This window comes from Palaemon carinicauda, chromosome 4, assembly GCF_036898095.1.
Source record: "Palaemon carinicauda isolate YSFRI2023 chromosome 4, ASM3689809v2, whole genome shotgun sequence".
In the NCBI taxonomy this organism is placed as follows: domain Eukaryota; kingdom Metazoa; phylum Arthropoda; class Malacostraca; order Decapoda; family Palaemonidae; genus Palaemon; species Palaemon carinicauda.
The window spans coordinates 141130095-141140094 of record NC_090728.1 but is presented as its reverse complement, the minus strand read 5'-3'; positions in this window follow the sequence as shown (position 1 = coordinate 141140094).

The window sequence follows — 10000 nt, the reverse complement described above, 5'->3', positions numbered from 1 at the left end:
TGCCCGGACCTCTCTTGGTCCCTCATCCATGCCTGCCGGCAGAGCCGGACGGCATTGGTCAAGGAAGCCTGAATTAAGTTTCTCCCCTTCCTTATATGCACTCTTTCGGTTGCCGGGCTTGGGGGGTTGTGTACACTCTTATCCCGGCATCCATTCTATTTTCTTCTAGTGCTGTACCTGTCCCGGCTGCCGGCCTATGAGGCCGGCAGCCGGGCAGGTGTAGTCTTCTGGTTCTTTTGCTGCCGGCTGGCATCGGTCTTGTACCTTTGCCGGCCGGCTTATGTCAGTCCTTGTCTGCCGGCCACCAAGAGTGTGGCCGGCAGCTGGGTACTACCTTGTGTAGTTGCTGGCCGGCAATCATTGCCGGCCAACACTGGCTGTTGCTGGCCGGCAGCTGCTGCCGCCGGCACAGGCATTTGAACCAGAGGGCTGCCGCCCTATAGCTGTTAAGTAGTATACTTTAAAGCTAATTGTGGTGTGTGCCGGCCGGCAAAGGCAGGCCGGCACACATCCTCCTATACTGTACTAGTATTCTTCTGTATAGCATATACAGTAAGAAGAAAACTATAGTAAAAGTTTAGGTACAGCACTGTATCTTCTAACACTATTGTGTTTTCTTGCACGGCCCTTTGCTGTTGCCTTCAGACAAGAAGCAGAGTTCTTCCCTGTCTATTATCCAGGATTTTAAAATCATTGCCTAGGTGTGAGCTCCACCTGTTTCCTCTGGAAACTTTGCATTGGTTACTCTAGTAGAGATAAACCATTTTGATTTTATTATCTGGAAGGCTGCAGCAATGGGTTGTGAGGGAAACACAAGTGTGTGTCTTTAATTTCTGAATTGTTATGCTATACTATGCATATCCAGTGATACATAGTTCACTTGATACTCATGGAAATTTCTTCTCTTTACAGAAGGACACTCCGAAGTGGGGAAGTGCTTTCTGCAATGTCAGCAGCAAGAACCTCTGCGGACATGAGTTTTGTAGGAGACACGCAGCATACGCTGTCTCCAAGGATGATCTCCGGTATTGGGACCCTCAGGTATGTACTGTGTGCACTAACCTGATTAATGAGACATTTAAATAGCTAGGAAGAAGCTTCGTACCTGGGTAAGGGGCTTCCAAAAGTACACTTCTGGCCCTTATCTTCCAAGTGAGAAGATGAGGGCGTATCTTTTCCCTAAGGCATCAGCTGATGCAGTGATTCCCCAGCCTCAAGAGGAGATCCCCTAAGTTCAGATCCAGGTGGATGCTGAAGTCGCGGTCGCGATGCAAGACATCCAGCTAAATGACAGGATATCTGATGTGGACGGGTGTCAGGAGGAAGACCTCCTTGCAGAAGCCCAGGATGAAGTTCAAGCCCCTCTACATCGGCCGGTCTCCCAGTAGAGCTGGGACAGGCCCTCTCTTCTATTGTTGGAATGATCCAACAAATGCAGAAGGAGAATCAGGAGAAGGCGGCTGCAATGGAACTGCGAATGCAGTGCCTTGCAGAATCACATGGGCCCCAGAAAAGCTCAATGTGAAAGACCTTCCTTTGTGCTCGGATGCTAACCCATGGAGGTATGCTGAGCACATGTCGATGACGACTGGAAAGATCGTCATCTCGGATATGCTGGGCTCAGTTCCCCTGGAGGGTGGAATTCTGGCCCAGCAAGGCACCATATCCGGACTGTTATGTCCGGCTGAGGAAGGAACCAGCTTCAAAGGAGGAGGCAGAGCCGAAGGAGGTCATAGTGATGACCATGCTAAGGCTCAAGCTCTACTTTCATCTTCGATGAAAGAGAGGGGCTTCTCTAACTCAAAGGTAGCTGCATTGAATAGGAAGCTCCCTTCCTTTGTGTCCTCGCCTACTAGAGCCTTCCCCCTTTTACAGAAAGGGTTTCTGGCTGTACTAAAAGCAATCGAGGCCGGCAAGTCTTGCCCCTCCCTAGAGGAGTGTAAACCCTTGTCGCTGGCCCTGCCTATGGAAGATTGGAAGGACGTCCATCTTACGTTCTAAGTGGGAAAGTTGGAGGCTGATATTGCCGGACGTCAGTTCGGCAAGGACCTCCCTAAGCTGTCTGACTTTCTTTTGCGAAGTGAGTTCGATACAAAAGAAAGACTGACTGCCTCAATGTCTCTTCAGACTACTCTCGAGACGATGGCAAGTGACCCCAAGGTCCATGAATTGTTCATGGTAGTGGCCAAGCCTCATCTGGCCACAGTGACGAAGGACCTTTATGGCTTCGTCAAGGCAAGGAGAGCTTGTAGGGAGTTCGTGTTTACCTCGGCTACAGTGAGGCACGAGCTAAAGAAACTAATCTCCTCCAACATTTGGGGAAAAGACCTTTTTCCCTACCGACTTGGTCAAAGAAGTTTTTGATAAAAGCCACCTTGGAGAATAGAAACCTTCTCCAGAAGTGGGACCTGGCTATCAAAAGAAAGTCTTCCCCGGATGAGGGTCCTCAACCAAAGAGGAAGACTATGAGGACTAGGCTACCGTCTCGGCCAGCCAAGCCTCTTAGACAGCAACAGCAACTGCAATTGCCATTGCCCCAGTGCCCCAGATCGTGGCACAAACCCCGACCACCTTTCAGTGGGTACCCCAGGCCGTGTCGACACAGTCCACGGCATTCACCCCAGCGTTCGAAGGGCAGTCTACTTCCTTCCGAGCAAAGCCTAGAGGAGCAGCCAGAGGCTCGTCTAGACGCCCCTCAAGGGGAAGGGGATTCAGGGGTGGTCGTGGTCAGGAAGGCAAGACCTCAGGACGGCAGTCCAAGTGAGGTGATACCGGTAGGAGGGAGACTTCTGAAATTTCGGGATCGGTGGACCTTCGATCCCTGGGCCCACAGCCTACTCAAGAATGGATTGGGCGGGAGCTGGTACAGCACTCCACCCCCGTACCTTCGGTTTTTCCAACACTCCACCCCCGTTATGGAGGAGTACGTTCAAGAACGGTTGGAGAAAAAGGGTGAAGCCCATCAATTTCTAAGGGAGGCTGTTTTGTGTTCCCAAGAAAGACTCGGAAAAGCTCAGAGTCATTCTGGACTTGTCGCCACTTAACAAGTTCATAGTGAATTGCAAATTCAAAATGCTAACACTGCAACACATAAGGACCTTACTGCCCAAGAGGGCATATTCCGTCTCTATAGACTTGTCAGATGCCTACTGGCACATTCCAATTAGCCATCGACTCTCCCCCTACCTAGGGTTCAGGCTACAGCGAAGACTATACGCCTTCGGAGCCATGCCATTCGGGCTAAACATAGCCCCAAGGATTTTTACGAAGCTTGCGAGCGTAGCTCTCAAACAATTTCGCCTAAAGGGAATTCAGGTAGTAGCCTACCTGGACGACTGGTTGGTGTGGGCAGCATCCGAGACAGAATGCTTGCAAGCTTCCAGTCAGTGATCCAGTTCCTAGAGTACCTAGGCTTCAAGATCAACAGAAAAAGTCTCGACTTTCTCCATCTCAAAAGTTCCAGTGGCTAAGATCCACTGGGACCTTTTGTCACACCGTTTCTCCACCCCAGCGAAGAAAAGGAAGGAGATAGCGGGTTCTGTCAAGAGACTTCAAGATTCCGAAAGGATATCAAGACACGAGCAGGAGAGAGTACTGCGCTCTCTCCAGTTTGCTTCGGTGACAGACCCAGTGCTAAGAGCACAGCTAAAGGATGCAATCGGAGTTTGGAGAAGTTATGCATCAAACGCGTGAAGAGATCTGAGAAGACCAGCCGCTTCGGGTAAGTACTCTTCTCAGGCCTTGGTCCCAAGCCAGACATCTAAAGAAGTCAGGTTCTTCTTCAGCCACCTCCCCCGTCGGTGACGATTCACTCAGACGCCTCAAAGGAGGGATGGGGAGGTCACTCTCATCGGAAAAAAGTCCAGGGGACTTGGTCCAGGCTATTCAAGACCTTTCTCATAAAACTTTCTAGAAGCTAGGGCGGTGCTCCTTACCTTAAAGAAAGTCTCCCCGCGTCATTCGTTCCACATAAAGTGGTAATAGACAGCGAGGTAGTTGTAAGATACTTGAATCGACAAGGATCGAGGTCACCACCTCTCAACCAGGTGATGTTGGCCGTCTTCCGATTGGCGGAAAAGAAGAAGTGGTACCTGTCGGCAGTTCACCTTCAAGGAGTCCGCAATGTGACAGCGGACGCTCTATCCAGGTTCACACCGATAGAGTCAGAATGGTCCTTAGACGCAGGATCATTCTCCTTCATTCTGAATCAGTCCCAGAACTGCAGATAGACCTCTTTGCTACGAAAGACAACAAGAAGTTGCCCCTGTACGTGCCCCGTACGAGGACCCCTTAGCGGAAGCAGTGGACGCGATGTCCCTCGACTGGAACAGATGGTCCAAGATTTATCTGTTCCCTCCTCACAACCTTCTGTTGAGGGTCCTCAACAAACTGAGATCCTTCAAAGGATAGCGGCAATAGTGGCCCACAAGTGGCCGAACAGCGTGTGGTTCCTCCTGGCATTGGAACTGTAGCTGAAGTTTGTACCACTACCAGATCCAGTTCTGACCCAGCGAGTCCAGAAGTCAACTGTCTGCGCTTCATTACAGAAAACCCGGACCCTGCAGTTCATGATTTTCTCTCCCTAGCGGTGAGAAAGCGTTTCGGGATTTCGAAAGCCAGTATAGACTTCATTGAGGAATATAAATGCAAATCTACTAGAAGGCAATATGAGTCATCTTGGAGAAAATGGGTGGCCTCTTGTCAAGGCGAAGATTCCGCAGGAGATCTTGACAGACTTCTGCTTATCTTTTTTCCCCACCTCCATGGTCAAGGGTTGGCAGCGAACACGATTTCAGCGTGTAAGTCTGCTTTGACAAGACCCATTCTATATGCCTTCCAGGTCGACCTAGGTAACGAGATCTTTAATAAAGTCCCGAAAGCCTGTGCTAGGCTCAGACCTTCAGCACCTCCAAAGCCCATTTCATGGTCTTTAGACAAGTTCTTCATTTCGCTTCTCTGTTGAGCAATGAAGAATGTGTGTTAAAGGATTTGACACAAAAAGTTATTTTCCTAATTTGCACTCGCGTCCGGGGCCAGGGTTAGTAAGATTGTAGCCTCTCGAGAGAGGCAGGTCGTGTTCAGTTCCTGGATGGGGAAGAACTGAACCTGTTTCCGGATCCTACGTTTCTCGCCAAGAATGAGTTACCCACCAACAGGTGGGGTCCCTGGAGAATCTGCCCTCTGAAAGAAGATGCATCTCTATGTCCAGTAGAATGCCTAAAGGTCTATCTTCATAGAACTTCAGACTTCAAGGGTGGTCAACTATTCAGGGGAGAAACATCAGGCTCAAATTTATCTCTGAATCAACTCAGAGCGAAAATCACATATTTTATTCGCAGAGCGGATCCTGACAATACACCCGCAGGTCACGATCCGAGGAAAGTTGCCTCATTCTTAAATTTCTTTAATTGCATGGATTTTGAACATCTCCATTCATACACTGGCTGGAAGTCTTCCAGAGTGTTCTTTCGCCACTATGCGAAGCAAGTAGAGGAACTAAAAGAGATCTGTGGTAGCAGTGGGTCGCGGTGTTAACCCTACTGTTTAACTCTGCGAGGAACAGTGGTCTTAATTGGGACGATTAATTCCAGGGTGAGTGTGTAGTTACATACTGTACTACAAACTAAGTGAGGGCACTGTGTTGCCCATCCAGACTGTTCCATTTCCGAAGGTGAACCTAGCATAAGTGCAGACATGTGTGCCGAGCGTTTCTAACGCTAATGTCATTGATTTGTAATACAGGCTTTTATGACTTTGATACCTCGGTATCTTAAAAGTGGCATCTAATGTTTTTCTTTCAGACAAACAAGCCCTGTTTACTATCATACTTATGCTTAAAGTTTTGGGTTATCCTCTTCTTATATATATATATATATATATATATATATATATATATATATATATATATATATAATTGTGGTTAACCTGTCTATTTATTGCCTGTCAATAATCTGGTTCTTGAGAACCTTGCGTCTCCTTCACCTGTGTCAATTTACTGGTATAATTGAGCATTCATTCTATGTACCTTATCTGGGATAATTCTAATAGAATTGTTCCTTTATGCAAGCTATGTTGCATTGGTTTTCCTCCTATGCGGATATAAAACCTTTGTCCAATACAAGTATTGTGCGGAAAACTGGTCGATATTTCATATTGACGCAGTGGTCCTTTACAAACTATGCTTTACTTAATATAGGGCGAGACCACTATATTAGCTTGCCTGGTATTCGTACATAGATATATGTACTCTTCGAGACTTTTCCAGAGTCTAGTAGGACTCTTCCCTGTAGGGGGCAGGAAGCTCTAACATAGTTTATAGTTAGTTGAAAAGATGTATAACGGTAACATCTTAGGTCTCTAGGTCTAGTCGACCGGGAAAAAATTACCTCCGGGGAGTACGGCACGTTCTGAGAATCCACAGATACAGTAATGCTCTGGTACACTTCCATCAGGACGACATGGCTTGAGCCCAAAAAACGGATTTTGAGCGAAGCGAAAAATCTATTTTTGGGTGAGATGGCCATGTCGTCCTGATGGACCCGCCCTTGCCTTTCTAAGAAAGGGCTGTAGGACCCCTCCCTACATACAGTATCTGTAGCACCTCGTGTACGCTACAAGGAATACAGATGGCGCCAGGATTGGCGCCAGGCACGCATACGAATCGGGGGATAGGGAAGCCTTGGGAGCGGCTCCCCTTTTTCTTTCCCGAATTCGTATCTCGTCAATCTCCCTCCTACGAGACGAATCTCTGTTCAGGTCGTAGATTGCCATGTGACGTGTCTAGAATACGTCCTCTGATATGTCGCGATATCCCTTTCACGAGGGATACTCGCTCCAGGAGTTAGAATTCTGGTACCTTAAGGTAAATTCTCTGGGAATATCGCCGTAGTTGTAATATACCCTAGGAAGCTACCCTATAGGAACTTCCATCAGGACGACATGGCCATCTCACCCAAAAATAGATTTTTCGCTTCGCTCAAAATCCGTTTTTTGGGCTCAAGCCATGTCGTCCTGATGGAAGTTCCTATAGGGTAGCTTCCTAGGGTATATTACAACTACGGCGATATTCCCAGAGAATTTACCTTAAGGTACCAGAATTCTAACTCCTGGAGCGAGTATCCCTCGTGAAAGGGATATCGCGACATATCAGAGGACGTATTCTAGACACGTCACATGGCAATCTACGACCTGAACAGAGATTCGTCTCGTAGGAGGGAGATTGACGAGATACGAATTCGGGAAAGAAAAAGGGGAGCCGCTCCCAAGGCTTCCCTATCCCCCGATTCGTATGCGTGCCTGGCGCCAATCCTGGCGCCATCTGTATTCCTTTTTGCGTAGCTTAACAACTCGGTGTTTTTTCCTGTTTTTCTCGCAAATCTTGGATTTATTCAGCTTTTCATGGCTTCTTCGTCTTCGTTGGCCTCGGATAAGTTGAGTATAGGGTCTGTTTTGTATAAATGTAGGCTCTTGGTAAAAAATTGAGTGATTAATAGGATTAATCTTTGATACAAGAGCCGTAGCCTACCAGAGGTGTCCTGGACACTGTCACTCGCTAGGTATAAATTAGTTAGTCAGAGTGACATTCCTGGTTGTTTTGCTTAATAAAATTTAGCTATTTAGCTTTACATAGGATTTCCTTTCGTGCTTAGTATTAATTGGCGAAGTATTCGCCATTCTGGCCTACGCTAGGCCATGTAGCCTAGTCGTTTGGTCCTAGTACTTAATGCATGATTTTGGTTGTTCCGAGTGTAATTAAAATTTTATTGAAGCTTTAGGCTATATTTTATACATTTTAGACTGTGTGGAATATTTCCAAGATTGTATACGTGAGAGTTTCGGTGAATTAGGTAATCGATTCTCTTGGTGCCTAGGCTAATTGCTTATGGAGCCTTAGTATACTTTATTATACTCCCCGGTTGCTTTCTTTTCTTCGGAGAAGGTATGCAATCCCTTTCCCTCTGTTTAAACCTTGGGCTTATCCCTAAGTGGTTTTTTCCGAATTTATTTTCGATAAAACTATACTAGGGTGTTACTGTACCTTCCTGTTCCTGCTGAGTCTGGTTCAAAGAGGGACAGAACAACAGAGTTTTTAGTCTGAGTCCGTGTTGTTTGGCTTGGGGCAGAGTCTCCCTCGCTGACCTAACACTTACAAAGGGAGCTGAGCTCCCTTAGGTCACTATCGAAGGTTTCTGTAGTTATGATTCCTTCTCGTGTGATCGACCAGACTAAGTCCTGTTGCTGTTCTCGGGGAGGATAATCTTCCCTTGGGAGTAGCAACGCCTTCCTTGCTTTGGTGCTCTGGAAGCTGGCAGGTATTATACTACTGCGCTGGCCCTTTCCCTTAGATCTCCCTTAGGCTAAGACAGAGTTCTTGGCTGCGGGTGATCTGTCACTAAAGCAAGGTTGGCAGGACCCTCTTGTCCCTTCCCCCTCTATCTCCGTAATGGCCTAGCCATTACTGTACTGTACCTTGCCGGCCGGCAGAGCTGGCCGGGCAGGGGTATTACTGTACCATATGTCATTCTACTTCTGGACCTAGTATAGGTTGGGATATGGATTGACTAAGCCCATTGCCGGCCGGCAGAGACGCTGGACGGCAAGGATCTTATGTTTTCGAGTGCTGCCCGGACCTCTCTTGGTCCCTCATCCATGCCTGCCGGCAGAGCCGGACGGCATTGGTCAAGGAAGCCTGAATTAAGTTTCTCCCCTTCCTTATATGCACTCTTTCGGTTGCCGGGCTTGGGGGGTTGTGTACACTCTTATCCCGGCATCCATTCTATTTTCTTCTAGTGCTGTACCTGTCCCGGCAGCCGGCCTATGAGGCCGGCTGCCGGCCTATGAGGCCGGCAGCCGGGCAGGTGTAGTCTTCTGGTTCTTTTGCTGCCGGCTGGCATCGGTCTTGTACCTTTGCCGGCCGGCTTATGTCAGTCCTTGTCTGCCGGTCACCAAGAGTGTGGCCGGCAGCTGGGTACTACCTTGTGTAGTTGCTGGCCGGCAATCATTGCCGGCCTACACTGGCTGTTGCTGGCCGGCAGTTGCTGCCGCCGGCACAGGCATTTGAACCAGAGGGCTGCCGCCCTATAGCTGTTAAGTAGTATACTTTAAAGCTAATTGTGGTGTGTGCCGGCCGGCAAAGGCAGGCCGGCACACATCCTCCTATACTGTACTAGTATTCTTCTGTATAGCATATACAGTAAGAAGAAAACTATAGTAAAAGTTTAGGTACAGCACTGTATCTTCTAACACTATTGTGTTTTCTTACACAGCCCTTTGCTGTTGCCCTCAGACAGGAAGCAGAGTTCTTCCCCGTCTATTATCCAGGATTTTTAAAATCATTGCCTAGGTGTGAGCTCCACCTGTTTCCTATGGAAACCTTGCATTGGTTACTCTAGTAGAGATAAACCATTTTTGATTTTATTATCTGGAAGGCTGCAACAATGGGTTGTGAGGGAAACACAAGTGTGTGTCTTTCATTTATGAATTGTTATGCTATACTATGCATATCCAGTGATACATAGTTCACTTGATACTCATGGAAATTTCTTCTCTTTACAGGAAGACCTTCCGAAGTGCGGAAATGTTTTCTGCATTGTCCGCAGCAAGAACCTCTGCGGACATGAGTGTTGTAGGAGACACGCAGCATGCGCTGTCTCCAAGAATGATCTCCAGTATTGGGACCCTCAGGTATGTACTGTATGCACTAACCTGATTACTGAGGCTTTTGATTCCCCTAGAACAGCGGAATCAAGGGATATAGCTAGGGAAAAGCTTCGTACTTGGGTAAGGGGCTTCAAGAAGAACACCTCTGGCCCTTATCTTCCAAGTGAGAAGATGAGGGCGTATCTTTTTCCCCAGGCATCAGCTGAGGGCAGTGATTCCCCAGCCTCAAGAGGAGATCCTTCAAGATCAAGTCCAGGTGGACGAGGAAGTCGCAGATGCGATGCAAGACATCCAGTTGTGTGACAGGATGTCTGACCTGGACGATCGTTTGGAAGAAGAC